Consider the following 19,279-nt stretch of genomic DNA (forward strand, 5'->3'; position numbering starts at 1 on the left):
GGCTCTGTGCTGACAGCTCAGAGCCTGGAGCCTGCTTCAGATTCTGTGTCTCCCTCTCTCTCTGCCCCTCCCCCACTTGTGCTCTGTCTCTATCTATCAAAAATAAATTTAAAAACTGTTTAATAAAATAAATAAATATATAAACATTTATAAAAACGATTCTCTCTTTCTCCCTCTGCCCTTCTCTCCAGCTCATGAGCATGCTCTCTCTCTCTCTCTCTCTCTCTCTATCTATCTCTCTCTCTAAAAGATAAACCAATCAATCAATCAATAAAAATTAAAACTACGTGTTACCTAGCAGTGGAACATTTGGAAATATTCTCACCTGTGGTAATACTGAAGCCAGAAAATGCACCTAGCAAACCTGGGTGTCTGGCTAAGGAGACTTCTAGGCAGGAAGACAAAAGTGCCAATTGCCTTTTTTAGCCACCTCTGATAAAGAACAGGAAGAGGGAGATGAGCTAAAGCAGGCACAGTTTAGGAATCGTTTTCAAGCAGAGTTTAGAGGAAATGTTTTCAACCCAGTACTCTTCAAAACGATTTCTCACCGCCAGCCTTTACAGATTTTCAAAGTAACAAAACGGCTTCAAGGTTAAGACCAAATCTAGATGCGGCTGTAAAACCCTTTGTTAAAACCTTACAATGATATTTTTAAATTTATTTATTTATTTTGACAGGGAGAGAGTGGGGGGGGGGTGCAAAGAGAGGGAGAGACAATCCTACGCAGCTGAAGGATTGCCCAACAGATCTGACTCACGTTTCAGAATCATGACAAATAATAGACTGTTTTAAGCTACTTAAGTTTTAGGGTTATGCACCAGTAGAAAACAACCTCCATGATACACTGTTGATCTGGCTCACTTGGTAGAGTGTGCAACTCTTGATCTTGGGGCTGTGAGTTCAAGCCCCACGTTGACTGTAGAGATTACTCAAAAAGAAAACGAAAAATTAGAGGTGCCTGGGTGTCTCAGTTGGTTGAGTGTCCAGCTCTCGATTTCGGCTCAGGTCACGATCCCAGGGTGGTGGGATTGAGCCCTGGGTCTAGCTCCATGCTGAGTGTGGAGCCTGCTTAAGATTCTTTCTGTCTCTGCCTCTGCCCCTCTCCCACACTCACACTCTGTCTAAAATAAAATAAATAACTCTTAAAAATAAGTAAAAAAAATTTTTAAAGAAAAAGGAAAGGCACAGAACAATGTATACAGTAAGCAATCTTTCATGTTAGAAAGGAGGGAGGGAGATATGAATGTGTGTGTGTTTATATGTGCACAAACATAGATTCATTAAGAAATGTACAAATAAGGGGCTGTGCACTGTCACAGTGTGGAGCCTGCTTGAGACTCTCTCTCTTTCTCTCCCTCTCTCTCTCTGCCCCTCCCATGCACTCTCTTTATCTCAAAATAAACGTATAAACTTAAAAAGATATGTTTTTAATGTGCAAATAAAACAACATGGATTCAATGCAATTCCTGGCAAAATCCCAAGAGGGCTTTTTCATAGAGCTTGATAAGCAAATTCTAAAATTGACATGGTAAAACAAAGGCCAAGAATATTCAGGGCACTCCTGAAAAAGTACAAGGTGGGGAATTTACCTACCAGATATCAAGACTTATTATAAAAGCCATAGCAATTATGATAGTGTAGTATTGGCACAGGGATAGCCAAATAGACCAATGGAACTAAACAGATACGCCCAGAGAGAGACCTGTAAATAGGTGTTAGAGCCCAAAGGGGGTGAGGAAGGCATCCAGAGGGCATATCCCTTTAAATACATATACTGAAATATTTACATGTGAAAATATATGATGTCTATGATTTGTTTGAAAATAAGGATGTAGAGGGGCACCTGGGTGGCTCATTCGGTTAAGCCTGTGACTTCGGCTCAAGTCATGACCTCACCATCCCTGGGCTCGAGCCCCACATTTGGCTCTGTGCTGATGGCTCAGAGCCTGGAGCCTGCTTCAGATTCTGTGTCTCCCTCTCTCTCTCTCTGCCCTTCCTCTGCTCATGCTCTCGGTCTCTCTCTCTTTCTCTCTCAAAAATAAACATTAAAAAATTTTAATACAGCCTAAAATATGTATGGATAAAATGGTATAATGTCTAGGATTTGCTGTGAAATAATCCAGTGGTGGAAGTGGAGGGCGGAGGTGGGGGGGGGGGGTGGATACAGATGAAAGAAGGGTGCTGGAAACACGCTGCTCTCTGTAGCTGCTGGGTGGGCCCCAGGGAGTTCATTGTTCTCTTGATTCTACTTGTAGGTATGTGTGAAATTTCCCATGGAGGAGGGAAAGAAGGGAGAGGAGGGAGGGAGGGAAATAGGAGAGAAGATCCTGAGAACCTTCCCTAACTTGCAGAGAACTCCAGTCTCTCAGGGCACAGTTCAGCTCTGCATGTGGATGCGGGCTGCCCTCCTGCAGATCATGTCACTAGCCAACGTGAACTTCATAGTTCCACACACTATGCCACTCTTGCCCGGTTTTGTTTGTTTGTCTGTCTGTTTGTTTAGAAAGAGAGACTGCAAACAGGGGAGAGGGACAGAGAGGGGCAGAGAGAGAGAGAGAGAGAGAGAGAGAGAATCCCAAGCAGCCTCACACTCTGCAAGGAGCCTGATGAGGGGCTCCATCCTATGACCTGGGGATCATGACCTGAGCCAAAATCAAGAGTCTGATGCTCAACTGACTGAGCCACCCAGGTGCCCCCTTGCCCTGTCTTTTTGAGGCCAAACCCACCCAGAGGACTGCTGTATCAGGAAGGCACAGCCTGCCCAGGCATGTGCACCTGTCCCTCCTGTCTTCCCCAAGCCTTGTGCTTCTCACTCCCTGGAAACCATGCCTAAGAGGTGGGGCCATTTCCCTTTTTCCACCCCTTCAAAGACCACAGCAGTCTCTCTTGAAATACACCAAACGTTTCCATTCCACCCCTTCTGGCACAGCCTGACAGCCCTTGAGGAGCTCTGATCCCCACCCCCAACACCTTCCTCTGCCAGGTAGGGGGTGGGGGAGTATATACACGGGGTGGGCTGCGTGGGAATAATATTTCCCGGTAATTCCTGTTCCTCCCTCCACCAAATACAGGCAAGAAGACTTCTTGCTATAGAAGTGCCTTGATAAATGTTAAGTGCCCATGGGTCCCCATGCTGCAAGTAAGGGGAACCACGGGTGAGTCACCAGGTACTGAGCGGTCGCGCATCCACCAGCTCTTACTGCCCCCTAGTGGTCATTTGCTTCTCACAGCTGTTCTTGTCACACAGATTGCCCACTGACCCTGCTCTATTCATAGGTGACAAATTGGCCCCCGGCAAATCTTTTTTTTTTTTTTTTTTAATATTTGTTTTTGAGAGAGAGAGAGAGAGAGAGAGAGAGAGAGAGAGAATGAGCAGGAGAGGTGCAGAGAGAGGGAGGGACAGAGGATCCAAAGCAGTCTCCACACTGACTGCAGAGAGGCAGGTGTGGGGCTCAAACCCGTGAACCACAAGATCATGACCTGAACCCAAGTCAGTCGCTCAACCATCTGAGCCACCCAGGTGCCCCAGCCCCCCGCAAACCTTACATTGGGCCAGTCTTTACTGAAGGTCAGACATTTGGCTCAGCAGTGAGAAAACTTCCTCCCAAAACAAGTTTGTACCTAAGCATCTTCCAAACAATTTCTTTGCTCTTGGAAAACTTGACCCGTTGAACTTTTTTCAAAATAAGTTGGGGACAAAGAAACCTCACGAGGTGGCTACTGGGGAAAGGGATCAGGAAAAATGCTCCCTGCTTCTGTACTGGTGATGGAAGCTCTAATTCCTATAAAAACACCCCAGAGGACACTGCTTGGGCCTAGCAGGGCATGATTGGATCTAACTCCCAAGCATCTGTTTTGGAGACCCCGTCACTCCATGACTCAGCCTCTGGTCACAGCAGGACAACATTTGGAGGCATAGACAGTGTGACTGGAGGCAGATAGGACTTGCCCTGTTCTGGGGCAGGCCACACAACCCTCCTGCTTGACCAAAACCTCCACTTCAGGGATATTGAGAGTGAGGTTTGAGACCCCAGGGCGAGGAGGACACAGGCAAAGGATCTGATGAAACCAGTTTGTGGCCAGCCCGCTGCCTTCTATCCTGTGTGGGCCACTTCTCAGAACACCAAAGAGCAGGTCTGTCCCCAGCTGTTCCTGATGTCTTACACCTGAGCAGACAGCGCCAGAACCGCATGGATCGTGCCAACTTACTCTTGGAAGCCCTCATCTAGAAGCCTGTTCCTCCGCTGCCTCCTCCCCGTAGCATAAGCATCTGATGGTTGGGTGTGTGTGTGTGTGTGTGTGTGTGTGTGTGTGTGTTTAATTGCAATGCATGCAGGTGCCTGACTTAAGCATTTGATTGCCGAGGCAAGCACTCCAAAGACTGCTATCTTGAATAAACCCATTACCAGCCACACACTAGATACTGAGCCAGGCTGTACCCCCTGAAGTTCTTTTGTTTTAGAGACCTTTGATTTGGCCACTAGTTTTTTCTTCCTGAGCTGTAATCTCCCTTCTTAGGTTCTACATTCACCAATACAGAGCAAACCCAAGAAATTGAGGCTCCTACTCTCGACCCCAATCATCAAAGCACGGCCCCAGGCTCTCACTCTCCCTGTGACCTTGCTGTGTGGTCCCAGGTATGCCGTGTACTCTCCAGGACTTGTAATAAACCTTGTTTTCTTTTTTCAAAGTGTCCTGGGTTTTGCTGAAGCCGTGTGTCTTGCAATCGTTATCAGGAACCCCAAGGGCTAGTCCAGCCACGACCCTCGTTACAGACAGGCAGAGACCAGCACAAAACAACAATTTTGCCCAAACGTGCCTTCTCTCTGGCTTCTGATATTCACAAATTAGCAGCGCGCCTATAAAGCAGTGTTTTCCTATGATGGCAGAAAGCTTGCCTTTCTGACTGGTGCAGCCACAGCTATCTTTGAGGGACTGGAGAATTGGGAGGGAGGCCGGTGCAATTCAGATGCTCAGGCTGGGCAGCTGAAGAGTCCGGGATTCAATAACCACATGTCCTTGGGAAACCGCAAAGTCTCTTTGCTCATCTCTACAAGAGGGAGAACACCAGCTCTCACCCCAAGGAGTGTTGGGGTGATATGCGTGGGGGATGGCTGAGATTTGTCCGCACACTGCTTAGATGTGCAAAGTAAATGGGGTCAAGTGCATCTCCTTCACAAGTCATGGGGCTTGTCAAGACTTGAGCTTGGTATCTCAATCTCCTCTGGTCCAAAACGGTCTCTTCCAAGTCCCTTTCCACATATAACTTTTGAACCAGGGATGGTTTGAGAATCTCTTGAATGACAATCTCTTTCAGATCAACTTCCTGTCATTCGGATGGATGTGATAAGGCACCCCGTCCTTGTGTGCCTCTCCAAAACGACACCTGGGTACATGTGGGAGTGATAGGGAGAAAGGCCAGGAATCCGGTGCAGATCCATGCTGACCCCTGAAGTGGAGGGTCAATCTGGTTTGGTCCGGCCATGGACATGTGATGGCTAGGGGGTGACTGGTCCCATCGGACCTTTGGGCCACTACTGATGTCTCTGGGCCCAGCCATTTGCCTGTGACCATAAAGACTATGCATCTTGCAGTCCGTCTGTCCCCATCCTAGACCTCTGCTGGGCCACTGGTCCCCTCAGCCCCTTCATGTTCTCCCCAGGAGGCGGGTGGGAACTTCTGGATCCCTGCATGCTTCCCCCAGGCCATGGGGAGCCAGGAACCCTGTCTCAGGCTGCTCTACCAGCTGCTTTCTTCTGCCTTTGTGTTAGGGACAGAATATTAGTGCCCTTCCCCCACCCCCATTCGTATGTTGAAATCCTAACTTCCAATGTGATGAAATTAGGAGGTGGGCTCTTTGGGCAGTAATCGGGTCTGAAGGTGAAGCTCCCACGAATGGGATCTGTGCCCTTACAAAAGAGACCCCAGAGAGCTCCCCTGCCCTGTCTGCCACGTGAGGACACAGCAAGAAGACTGCCGTCTGCAGCCTGGAGGAGGGCCCCCGCCAGAACCCAAACATGCTGACACCCTAATCTTAGAATTCCAGCTTCCGGAGCTGTGAGAAATCAATTTGTTGTTCACAAACCACCCGGTCTGTGGTTTTCTGTCACAGCAGCCCGAACAGACTCAGACACCTGCTACTGCTCCCCTGAATCTCTCTGGATGTATCTGTCAGGCCTCCCCCATCGTGGCTTCACCCTGAAAAGGAAGCAAATGGAATATGTGCCTGTGACTCTCTTGTCCTTCCCTCATTCTGTGGTGGCAGGAGGAAGGGACATCCTGGGCCTCCCTCTGCCATAGTCCCTTCTGCTCAGGGCCTTAGTGGGATCACTCTGTATGCTGAAAGAAACTTTATGATCTGGCCCATTGGTCTCCAAACTGAGGCTGTTCAGGGCACCTGGCTGGCTCAGTCAGTAGAGCATGCGACTCTTGATCTCAGGGTCGTGAGTTCGAGCCCCACATTGAGCAGAGACATTACTTTAAAAAAATAATAGGGGCGCCTGGGTGGTTCAGTCGGCTAGGCACCCGACTTTGGCTCAGGTCATGATCTCAGGGTTCATGAATTCGAGCCCCACATTGGGCTCTGTGCAGGCAGAGGGGAGCCCAGCCTTGGATCCTCTGTTTCCCACTCTCTGTTCCTCCCACTCTCATTCTCTCTTTCAAAAAAAAAAAAAAAATTAGAAAAGTAGTTTTTTTAATTTAAAAATAATTTTAAAAATAGTAAAATAATAATAAGAGAAAAAAAGAAAAAGATTTAAAAAACAAACAGGGGTGCTTGGTGGCTCAGTTGGAAGAGCATGTGACTCTTAATCTTGGGTCATGAGTTCAAGCTCCACATTGGGTGTAGAGATTACTAAAAAATAAATACACTTTAAAAAACAAAACAAAAAAAAAACACTAAGGCTGTTCATCATGTATTTTCAGCCCTCTGCCTCCTAGCATGTGGCAGGATTATACTTCCTGTCCCTGTGGTTGACTTGGCCATGTGACTATTCATGATGGGAGCAAGAGCAAAACATGTTGCTCCCCACCACAACTCAGGGCCCCCACCAACCCCCAGCTGGTGTTTAGTGTGAGGGAGAAGCTGCTGCTGTTACAAGGCATGAAGGTTTTGGGACTGTTTGTTATGCAGCATACCTTGAGCATCCTGACTGATCCACTTCTATCGCCCCTAAAAGAAGTTTTTAAAACTTGTGTGTACACCCTTGCACATTTTGAAGATGACATCTACAATAGTCACTAAATATTTAAATTATTGCAAGGGACAGGCCCCTGGGTGGCTCAGTCAGTTAAGCGTCTGACTTCGGCTCAGGTTGTGATCTCACAGTTCGTGAGTTCGAGCCCCATGTCACACTCTGAGCTCTCAGTGCAGAGCCTGCTTCGGATCCTCGGTCTTCCTCTCTTTCTGCCCCTCTCTTACTTGCATGCCCGCTCAATCTCTCTCTCAAAAATTAGTAACTATAAAATAAAAAAACATTTGAAAAATTCTCATGGGGCACCTGGGTGGCTTAGTCAGTTGGGCATCTGACTTCAGCTCAGGTCATAATCTTGCAGTGCATAAGTTCGAGCCCCGCATCAGACTCTGTGCTGACAGCTCAGGGCCTGGAGCCTGCTTCAGATTCTGTGTCTCCCTCTCTTTCTGCCCCTCTCTTGGCTCATGCTCTGTCTGTCTAGCTCTCTCAATAATAAATAAAACATTAAAAATATTACAAGGGTTGGAATTTCCCACCTGATGTAAATACTTATATTTAACATAAAAAACTATTATGTAAGTCTTTTTTTTTTTTTTTTAAGTAGGCGTCACACCCAGCATGGAGCCCAATGCAGAGCTTGAACTCATGACCCTGAGATCAAGAACTGAGTGAGATCAAGAGTCAGATGCTCAACTGACTGAGCCACCCAGGTGCCCCTGTTATGTAAGTCTTCTAAATGTATCCAGTGGAATCTAAACATTAAAACACTTTCTTCCCTGCTATCTTCAGGTTTTTAAATCCACCAGCAAGCTCTTCTCCAACATTTGGAAATTTTACACTTTTTCCTTTTTCTCCTTAAATCCATGTTTCCATTCCACATCCTCTGTACATCTTTGCCATAAGGGGATGTATTTTTAGGCTTTAAAGTCTTTTATCGACCACTTTATCATACTTGGCTAGAACCAAAAAAGTATATAAACTGAAATTTTGAAGTTTACTTTATTCCCTACCAACCGTAAGTCCTAAGTGTTAAACGTGTCTCCTGAATTGAATTACCGGTACAAACAGAATGAGTACACAATTGACCAAAAGAACAGAAAAAACAAATTTGATGAATAATTCTTAAACATAAAAAACATCTTTTATTGAGGCATATACTGCTAAAAACTAATAGATGTGGTGCTAGCAGTCTTTTTTTTATAACAGAAATAGATTATGAAACATTTTGTAAGATGAAGACTGTAATTAGAATACTTTATGTGATTTGATATGACAAGTTAGACTCCATTCTTGAATACCACAAAGAATCTGAAAGAAATATGGAAATACTGGGGTGCCTGGCTGGCTCAGTTGGAAGAGCACATGACTCTTGAGCTTGGGGTCATGAGTTCGAACTCCACATCAAATGTAGAGATAAATAAATAAATAAATAAGCTTAAAAAAAAAAAAGAAATATGGAAATATCACCTGTCAGTTGCAGCCAATGTGTCCTGAAAAGGTTGATATTCCCAGAGACCATGCTCCCTGCTCAGCATCCCTAACCTCCACTATGCCTGCTGTTCAGAGGCACCTGCTGTCCCCACCTAACTAAGGATGATTCTTTTTTTTTTTTAAGTTTTTATTTATTTATTTTGAGAGAGGGACAGAGAGAGTGATCAGGGGAGAGGCAGAGAGAGAGAGGGAGAGAGAGAATTCCAAGCAGGCTCCACACTGCCAGTGCAAAGCCCCAGTGCGGGGCTCAAACTCACAAACTCTGAGATCACAACCTGAGCTGAAGTCAGCTGCTTAACCGGCTGAGCCACCCAGGTGCCCTGACACTAATGCATTTCTAGACAAAAGGAGAGGTGAAGACAGTAGATCTTAAAAGTTTTCATCACAAGAAAAATATGTTTGCAACTATGTATGCTGGTGGCTGTTAATTAGATTTATTGTGATGATCATTTCATAATATATACAAATACCAAATCATGATGTTGTACACCTGAAACTAATATAATGTTATATGTCAATTATACCTCAGTTAAAAAAAATTATACCTCACTTGAAAAAAAAAAGGAGGGGCGCCTGGGTGGCTCAGTCAGTTGAGCTTCCGACCCTTAATTTCAGCTCAGGTCATGATCTCACAGTTGGTGGGATCAAGCCCCGCATTAGGCCCCACACTGGCAGCACAGAGCCTGCTTGGGATTCTCTCTCTCTCCTTCTCTCTCTGCTCCTCCCCTGCTCACTTTCTTGCTCTCAAAATAAGTAAACTTAAAAAAATAAAAAATAAAATAAAAACTTAATCAGTTATTTTTTAAAAAGATTCTTTTTCAGATTCTGTGTATCAGTCAATAAATTAGTAAAACCTGTTTTCTGGTTTTCCCAGCCCCTGCACCTGGAAAGACTGTGCACCGCAGAAGTTTGTGTGCCCTTAGTTTGAAGACATCTGAGCTTATCTGCCAGGCCTGGGAACTAAAAAAGTTCACAAAATCCTTCTTGTTTCCAACCCTGCTGGCTCTCAGATCTGAACTGGAGTAAAAGCTTTACATTCCCGCAGCAAGACCAAGGCAAACGATGGCTTTGGCAGGGAGGTCACAGCCAAGGGAAGACAGAGGGGAAAAAAAAATCACAGTGACACAATTCAAAACTCTCCTCCACATTATACTTGCCAAGTGCTTAGCACAGTGACTGGCAAGTAGTAAGCAGTAAATAAAGGAGAGAGCCACGCAGATGCATTTCACATGCACGCCCCTCAGTCTGGCACGGTTCTGAGCTTCAAATGTCATTCATTGCGGGTGTTGAGTAGGTTGGTGCACAGTTGCTGCTGGACTAACAAGGTAAGGCTCTGAACTAGAGCCTTCGGCCACCTGGCGGTGAACTGTGCACCTACCCCACGCCAGCCCCTGAGCCGCTGCTGTCCACCTGCTTAAGGGCATCGCTGTGGGCTTCAGGCACAAGGAGATGGAGATAGGGAGTCCGTGGGAGGTGGCTGGAGGCTGTCAGTCATCCCAGGGGGGTCGCTCAGTCCCCCTTCCCTGCCTGCGAGCTGATATCTGGTGAAGAAAAGGCAGAGAATGGCTCAGAGCCCAGGAAGCCCCACCTCCTTCCTACCCTGGCGGGAAGTCCTGGAGTGCCTGACCCTCTTTGCTACCGTCAACCAGCGGGGGAATGAACACAAATTCTGGAGTCTGGCAGACCCGGACACTAACACGGCCTTACCTGGCCCACCGCTGACCACTCGCCCTGGAGGTCTGCCCGCGCACCTGCTGCTTAGAGGCGCTTCGTCTGACCATCATAGCCATTAACCGATGAACAGTGACGGTCAAGGAACAGCTGCCGCCCTGTTCATCCTGGCGGCTCCAGACTGTCGATCCCCCCTTTTCCCACGTTCTGTCCCCTTGATTTTATAACCCAACCCACGTTGGGAAAGCCTCTTCCCATTCCCATATCCGAATTCATCCTCACCTTTTCATTATCTCCACGGTTAAGACCTCCGTTTGTGTTGTATTAACTTTGTTCCATCCGACTTCGTAAACTCCGCCCTTTCCACTGGTCCATAACTGAATCATGGGAAAGACAGACTCTATGAACGCAGTCGATCTCCTCCAGTGACACCTAGGCGAAGGAAGAGGGTCCCACCAAGTTTTGGTGTTGGAAAAATTGTAATTAACATCCAAGGGCTGCTGAAGGAGGCGCGTTCTTGGCCAACAGTGTCCTGCAGGGGGCGCTGTCCACTCAGTGACTCATCACCGCTCAGAGATGGGGGTGGAGTCTGGTTTCACAGCCCGTCTGGATCCCAAGTGCTGACAGGTCAGTTGCTAAGTGTCTACTTATTAAAATGTTTGCTTTGCTAGAAGCAGTCCCAGAGAGCTCAAGGAAATCACACCCTTCTTTAAAACTGCAAGAAAGTACATGTATCCTGCAGCATACACACAATTATTTCAGAAATACGCCATCAAACCACTCCTACAACAAGCCTTAGCAACAAGCCTTAGCAAAGGTCAGGGTTTGAGAGCTGTTCTTTTTATCCTTGGAGAATGCTCCGTTAATGGGTACCGGAATCAAGGATTCTTCAGTGTGTGCGGGAATGTTACTGATTTGATATATAATTAGGTTTGTTTTTTTTCTATTCGTATTCCAGTTCAGGTTTGCTTTTTTCTCTTTTCTGGTTTAACTTTACTTTTTTTGGATATGTAAAACATTTCCACGATTCAATGTCAAAACTATGAAAAAGAGGGGAACTCAGAGAAGTGTGTTCCTCCGATTCTACACCCCAGTTCCAACGTGCGGGTGTTTTCCCCACCCCCAAGTGTTTCTCCGGCACCAGCTGGGTGTCCGACAATTCAACTCAATTCTGATGCTGTCTACCTGGAGAGACCATCAGACGCCACAGGTTAAGGGCTCAGCCCCACAAGACTGCCACCCCTCTGTCCCACCCCACCTCACCCCTTCAGATGCCAATCGCAAATCTAGGTTACTGTGGTAAGTTCCAGTGACCTCCTCCCACGGGTTTTATTAATTTGCTAGAGCGGCTCCCAGAACCTAGAGAAACACTTTACTTACTAGATTACCGGTTTATTATAAAGGCTGTAACTCAGAAACAGCCAGATGGAAGATATGCATGTGGCAGGGTACAGGGACGACGCGTGGGGCTTCCGGGCCCTCTACAGGATCGCCACTCTCCCCAAGTCTCCACGTGCTCACCAACCCGGAAGCTCTCGGAACCCCATGCTTCTGGGTGTTTATGGAGCTTTACTGCACAGGCACGTATGATTAAATCGCCCACCACTGGTGAAGTCAGTTCAACCTCCAGCCCCTCTCCCCTTCCCTCAATGCAGGGGGTGAGCCTGAAATTTCCAACCCTCTAATCACGTGGTTTGTTCTCCAGGCAACCAGTCCTCATCCTGGGGAGGGGGGGGGGGAGGGGTCCCAAAGTCACCTCATTAACATAACAAAAGACACGTTTTGCCGCTCTCACCACTTCGGAAATTCCAAGGGTTTTAGGAGCGCGGTGCCAGAAACTGGGATGAAGACCAAGTACTTATTTGTTGTTATAAATCATAGTATCACAGGGACACCTGAGTGGCTTAATCGGTTGTGCGGCCAATCTTGATTTCCATTCAGGTCATGATCTCACAGCTGGCGAGATAAGAGCCCCGAGTTGGGATTCTCTCTCCTTCTCTCTCTGCCCCTCCCCTGCTTGTTCTCCCTCCCTCTCTCTCTCAAAGTGAATAAATTAAAAAAAATAAATAAATAAATCACAATAGCACAGTTCCCTTTCCCATCCTGGAAGTTCATTTACAGCAGCCTCCTCCAGGAAACCCTCCACACCCACTGTTTTTATTTTTATCTTATTTCATTATTTCATTTTATTTATTATTCTCAAATTAGTTAACATACACTGTGGTCTTGGTTTCAGGGGAACACAGTGATTCATCTCTTATGTATGACACCCAGTGCTCATCCTCCTTAACGCACCCATTTAACCCCCTCAATCCAAATTCTGTCCTCTGTATTTGAGTCACTTATGGTTTGCCTCCCTCTGTTTTTATCTTATTTTTCCTTCCTTGCCCCCGTGTCTTCTGTTCAGTGTCTCAAATTCCACGTATGAGTGAAATCATAGCATATCTTTCTCTGACTGACTTATTTCACTTAGCATAATACCCTCCAGTTTCATCCACTTTGTTGCAAATGGCAAGATTTCATTCTTTTTCATCGCTGAGTAATATTCCTTCATATATATATAATATATAATATATATAATATATTATATATATAATATATTATATATATATTATATATATATATACACACACCACCTCTTTATCCATTTGTCAGTTGACAGACATTTGGGCCATCTGCAAGAGGGAAAGTCTTGTTGGATGACATCTAAGAGCCCTGCCAGCTCCGGGCCACCTCATGCCCTGACACAAACCTGGACTGCTGAGCCCTCAATCCAAGAGAGACAAGGTGGAGGCCAGAACAGTGGGTGTGGAGTGCTTCCTGGAGGAAGCTGCTGTAAATGAACTTCCAGGATGGGAAAGGGAACTGTGATATTGTGATTTATTTTAATAAAATAAAATAAAATAATAAAATAAAATGACTTTCCCTCTTGCTGATGGAAACCAGTAAGTCAGGCTTCTGGCCACCTGGGCAGGAACCTTGTGCACACTCCCTCCAGGAAAGGTAAATCCTCTCTGGCAGTGCGTGGGGTGGGGGGGAGGCGCTCACCTTTATCCAGCTGCTTCCAACCAGCGTGTTTCCATCTAAATCCTCTTACAACACTGTCTGAGGGCTACTCTTCCAAGAAAGACACAGAGGCATGGAAAGGTCAAAAGACCCGACTGCTCTGACCTCTACAGTCCTTGCCTTTCAAGCAGCATCACACAAAAACGTAACATTCTGCCCCTCCTGCTACTCAGTTTCATCCTCGGTTCCCAGCTTGTACCTGCAGCAGCTGCTGCCGCTGCCTTGCAGGCTTCCAAGCCAGCAGTGCACAAGCCATTTTTAGCTCTTCCTGCTCCTTCACCCTGGCATCCAGTCTGTGGGCACAGAATCCAGCCCTCTAGGGCTGGAGGAAACCACAAAGGGCATGCAGTTCGGCCTGCCCACGCAGCACTTGGATTCCCTCTGAACAGTGGTAGAAGCCATTGCCCAGGCTCAGCCTAAACACTGCCCCCCACCTTCGTGCCAGGGAGGTGGCCACTTCCTGACATTATCTGTTACATCTTGAAACAGTTATGATGTTCAGAAGAGACAGCCTTGGGCGGAGCTGAAATCCGCCTCCCTGTTGCCTCTCCTTTTTACTTCCCTCACCCACTTCACTGGTCCTGGATTTTTTTTTTTTTTTTTTAAATAATGTTTTAATGTTTATTTATTTATTTATTTTTTATTTATTTTTGGGACAGAGAGAGACAGAGCATGAATGGGGGAGGGGCAGAGTGAGAGGGAGACACAGAATCGGAAACAGGCTCCAGGCTCCGAGCCATCAGCCCAGAGCCTGACGCGGGGCTCGAACTCACGGACCGCGAGATCGTGACCTGGCTGAAGTCGGACGCCTAACCGACTGCGCCACCCAGGCGCCCCGGTCCTGGATTTTTTTTCCTGGGGTATCACAGAATCGACCTTCCCCCACCCCATCTTTGCCCTTTAAACCTGAAGGTTAGGGGGCGCCTGGGTGGCTCAGGTCATGATCTCACTCTTCATGAGTTCGAGCCCCACGTTGGGCTCTGCTGTCAGCAAGGAGCCTGCTTTGGAACCTCTGCCCCCTCTCTTTCTGCTCCTCCCCCACATGCTTTCTCTCTCTCTCTCTGTCTCTGAAAAATAAATAAACTTAGGGGGCACCTGGCTGGCTCAGTCAGTTAAGTGTCCAGTCATGATCTCACAGTTTGAGTTCGAGCCCTGCATCAGACTCTGTGCTGACAGCCTGGAGCCTGGAGCCTGCTTTGGATTCTGTGTCTCCCTCTCTCTCTGCCCCTCCCTGCCTCACACTCTTTCTCTCAAAAATACAAACATTAAAAATACATATAGGGGCGCCTAGGTAGCTCAGTCAGTTAAGTGTCCAACTTCTGCTCAGGTCATGATCTCAAGGTTCATAGGTTCGAGCCCTGCATGGGGCTCTGTGCTGACAGCTCAAAGCCCGGAAACTCCTCGCTCTCTGCTCCTCCCCTGCTCGCACTCTATCTCTATCAAAAATGAATAAACGGTAAAAAAAAAAAAAAAAAATACACACACACACACACACACAAATAAACAAACTTTAAAAAATAATACAAATTTAAAATAAACGTGAAGGTTAGGATCACACCCCCGCCCAGGGTAAATATTCCCCAGTGCTCCATTGGACGTGGCTTCAAATCACTAGCCTGTCTGGCCCCTACTCCAAACATGCTCCCGTTTAGGCAAGTCAAGCATTGTAAACTCTGCCTGTGAGGCCCAAGCAAGTGACCTCAGTTGGGGGGGGGGGGGGGGGGAAGGGTGCTGTAGCAAAGAGAGTATGTGTCCCTTCTACTTTGCCTTCCGCGGGCATAGGCGACCTCCGTCAGGGAAAGACTGTAACCTGGTAGTCCTCGGCCAATGAAGAAGCAGGGGAGGGGCTTCATGCTAGGAGATAAACTGTTTGCTGTAACCGCCCAGAGTGTGTCTGTCCATCAGACACCTGCTCTTGCTAGAACGCTAATTAAAGCCTCACTTCACTGTGCTCCGGGTCTCTGTGTCCCTCCTTTGACTGGGTCAGTGGGCTTATTTCTCACAACCCCCTTCACCCAAGCCCCTGCCCTAGGACTTGCTGTGGCCAGACTTCATTCAGCTAAGTCTGGCTCCTTCTAGAGAGCAGGCGGGCCAGAGATTAGCTAGCATGCCCCCTGGGCCTCTCTGATCTTGTGACAGAACTGTCCTTTCTGCCCTTTCCTCCATACCTTTGCTTAACCTGTCCTTCCTCTCAGAGAGCCTTCCTCCTCACCCACCCACGTCTCGCCCCAGCTTGGCCTAACTCCTCCTGAGGCTTTCCCTGGTAGTGTCAGCCTAAGTGACAAAAGTCCTTATTTTTTGCCAATACCACATCTGTAATAAGGAAGTAATGACGGACCAAACCCAGAGAGCATTCAAGAAGTAAATGAGGCGAGGAGCGTCTGGGTGGCTCAGTCGGTTGGGTGTCTGAATCTTGACTTTGGCTCCGGTCATGATCTCACAGTTTGTGAGTTCGGGTCTCACGTCAGGCTCTCAACTGACAGTGTGGAGCCTGTTCAGGATTCTCTCTCTCTCTCTCTCTCTCTCTCTGCCCCTCCCCTGCTTGTTCTAAGAAAAAAAATTTTTTCTTAAAAAGGAAGGAAGAAGAGAAAAGAAAAGAAAAGAAAAGAAAAGAAAAGAAAAGAAAAGAAAAAAGAAAAAAGAAAAAAGAGGTGACTCACGTCAAGCACTTGGAGCAGTGCCAGATACACAGGAAATGCTCAATGAACAGGAGCTCTTACTATTAATCCCCCGCTTAGCACTGACTCCACGTGCCATCTTAACACTCTTTCACATCGGCTCCTCTTACCTTTCCAGCTAAATGATGAAAGAACCCAGGATCTGGAGGCCGGCAGACCTGGGTCTGAATCCACGTCCGCCATGTCTTACCTGGTGAAGTCACACAACCTCTGCTTCTGTAAAATGGAGCTAATGGCTCCCACCCGTCAGGGTTGTGATAAGGATCAAATGAGGCAATGTCTGCAAAGGTTCTAAGTAAACTGGGAAGAACTTCAGTGAGAAGACTGAGTTTCTGGGGGAGGAAATTCCAGACCAGCCTCCAGACTGCTGGAGTCAAACTGCCAGGCAGTTCTGTCTTCGAGCAGACCCCGTGCTCGAAGTAGCTAGCTTCGAGAGCAGCTACTCTGGGCCAGACCCCGTAAAGAGTTCCTGTAAAGATGGGGCCAATCCTCAAAGTAAACACTGTAAAGTCACCTCTAAATCTCCAGCCACTGGGCCATCACCCAGTCCCCAACCTGCCCTCTCTCTAGACCCTCACCTGGGACCTGGTATTTCCACACCTCCTCACGTCCCTTCCTGGACTCTGCCCATCCCTTTCTGTACCACATTCATTCGCTCACTCACTCATTTGTGCATTACACAATTATTTATTCAGTAGTCACCAGCTGTTCTGAAAACAAGTTGACCAGAATCCCTGCCCCTCATGGGTCTTATATTCTAGTAACTCATTACAGAACTTTTTTGCCTTGGGGCGACTGTGTGGCTCAGTAGGTTGAGTGTCCAACTCTTGATTTCGGCTCAGGTCACAGTCTCACGGTTTGTGAGCTTGAGCCCTGCATCCGACACTACACTGACAGTGTGGAGCCTGCTTGGGATTCTCTCTCTCTCCCTCTCTCTCTGCCCCTCCCCTTCTTACTCTCTCTCTCAAAATAAATAAAATAAAATAAATTAATTTTAAAAATCGGGGCACCTGGATGGTTCAGTTGAGCATCCAACTTTGGCTCAGGTCATGATCTTTCTTTGCTCTAAAAATTCCACTGTTTTCCCACTACTTATGCTAGTCTACCACTTTGAACCTGGCCTTGGGGACAGTTAGGGATCTGGCTCCACTCCCTTTCCCTCCCCACTCACTTCCTTTCCCAGGAAGGAAGGCACCCACAGGCTCAAGGTGGGCCACACCCCCTCAGACTGGGTGCCTGAGCTCCCTCAGTCCTGGAAACGCCTCTGCCAAGGGATAGGCAGCCAAATGTTTTCCCAGTAGGGGAACCTGTTCTCAGCCCCGCCCACGGCCTAGCTCAGGGGCCTCTCCTCCCTAGGAGCTCTGCCCTCATTCACCTGGGAGCTCCCCAGTGTAATTTTCCTTGTCATTTCCCCAGCATCTGCAGAGTGGACACGCCTCCCTGGGAACCCATCTGCGTGTGTGCACCAAGGACATAGCTGGTAACATATAGTTTTGTGGGTGGCCAAAGAAGTGAGCAGGGAACACTGTCCAGTGGAGAGATTGCAGAGAGGGTCTCATGGGCGACGTTCATATGATCCTGGATGAATGAGCAGGGTGTGACCACAGGGAGGAGAATCACCCACTAGCTAGGGGTGGGCCAGCGGGGGCAGGGACAGTGTGGTGTAGGGGTGCAAAAGTTTCCTTCTTCCCTTCTACGTTCTTTGCCTGGTCTAATAATTAAATTGATGTAAGACCGATTCACAGGAGAAAAGCATACAAAAGTTTAATAACTTTTTTTTGTTAAGTTTAATAACTCCTGTGCACAAGGGGGAGACCCAGGAAAATTGAGTAACACTGCCGACCCCACCATGGCCCAAGCTCATCATCTTTTTTTTTTTTTTAATTTTTTTTTTTTAACATTTATTTATTTTTTGGGACAGAGAGAGACAGAGCATGAGTGGCGGAGGGGCAGAGAGAGAGGGAGACACAGGATCGGAAGCAGGCTCCAGGCTCTGAGCCATCAGCCCAGAGCCCGACGCAGGGCTCGAACTCACGGACCGCGAGATCGTGACCTGAGCTGAAGTCTGGCGCTTAACCGACTGAGCCACCCAGGCGCCCCCACAGCTCATCATCGTAAATACCATCTTCAGCCAGAGGCAAAGGATGTTGGTGGTGGGAGTCAGTTATGGGAAGTTAACGGAAAAGCACAGGAAGCAAGAGTAAAGTTGTGATGCAGATTTAAATCCAGGCCTTAGCCACTGACTGAAGATTCTAAAGATTTAGATATCTTCCTCTTTTTGGTACTTAAGGGGAGACACCCTTAAAAAATGAAGATTTCCTTTATAAATGTAAATGTCAAATGGGTAACTACTTAGTTTTGCCAGTGTCTGCTGTTTTTTAAAAATAATCAGCTTTTGGGGCGCCTGGGTGGTGCAGTCGGTTAAGCGTCCGACTTCAGCCAGGTCACGATCTCGCGGTCCGCGAGTTCGAGCCCCGCATCGGGCTCTGGGCTGATGGCTCAGAGCCTGGAGCCTGTTTCCGATTCTGTGTCTCCCTCTCTCTCTGCCCCTCCCCCGTTCATGCTCTGTCTCTCTCTGTCCCAAAAATAAATAAACGTTGAAAAAAAAATTTTTTTTAAAAATAAAAATAATCAGCTTTTAAAAAATGGCCAGCATAAAATAATATGCCAAAAAGGCACATTTGGGGATGATTTATATATATATATATTTTAATTTTTTAATGTTTACTTTTGAGTGAGAGAGACAGAGTGCGAGCAGGGGAGAGGCAGAGAGACAGACAGACACAGAGTCTGAAGCAGGCTCCAGGCTCTGAGCTGTCCGCACAGAACCCCACACAGGGCTTGAACTCGGGAACGGTGAGATCATGATTTAGGCCAAAGTCGGACGCTTAACCAATTGAGACACGCAAGTGCACCAGGGGTGATATATTTTGCACCCCTTTAGTGTCCAGATGCATGGGACATGCAAAGGAGCCATCCAGTGTGCCAGTGGGCTTGGAGAGGAAGGTGAGGAAAGGAACAGAGAAAGAAGGTGGAAGAGAGGTCATTTTGATGTGGAAATGTTGGGGTTCAGGGCCAACAGCCAAGAAAGAATTCTTGAGACATCTTCAGTATACAAAGGTGGTTTTACTAAAGCACAGGGACAGGACCCCTGGGCAGAAAGAGCTGCATGGGGGTTGT

General features: G+C 47.3%; 1 long non-coding RNA gene across 1 annotated transcript in view; it reads right to left on the reverse strand.

The window, feature by feature from the left end:
• Positions 1-8,300: 8,300 nt before the first annotated feature.
• Positions 8,301-19,279, reverse strand: part of LOC147584542 (uncharacterized) — a 30,306-nt gene continuing 19,327 nt past the window's right edge. Inside the window, exons 2-3 of the long non-coding RNA XR_015250872.1 lie at positions 10,638-10,787; positions 8,301-10,225 (exon numbers count right to left, since the gene is read on the reverse strand). This is a non-coding gene — a long non-coding RNA (uncharacterized LOC147584542). The remainder of the gene's footprint in view (positions 10,226-10,637; positions 10,788-19,279) is intronic.

Source organism: Puma concolor, chromosome A1 (genome assembly GCF_028749965.1).
Source record: "Puma concolor isolate L17-30 chromosome A1, mPumCon1.1.hap2, whole genome shotgun sequence".
NCBI lineage: Eukaryota > Metazoa > Chordata > Mammalia > Carnivora > Felidae > Puma > Puma concolor.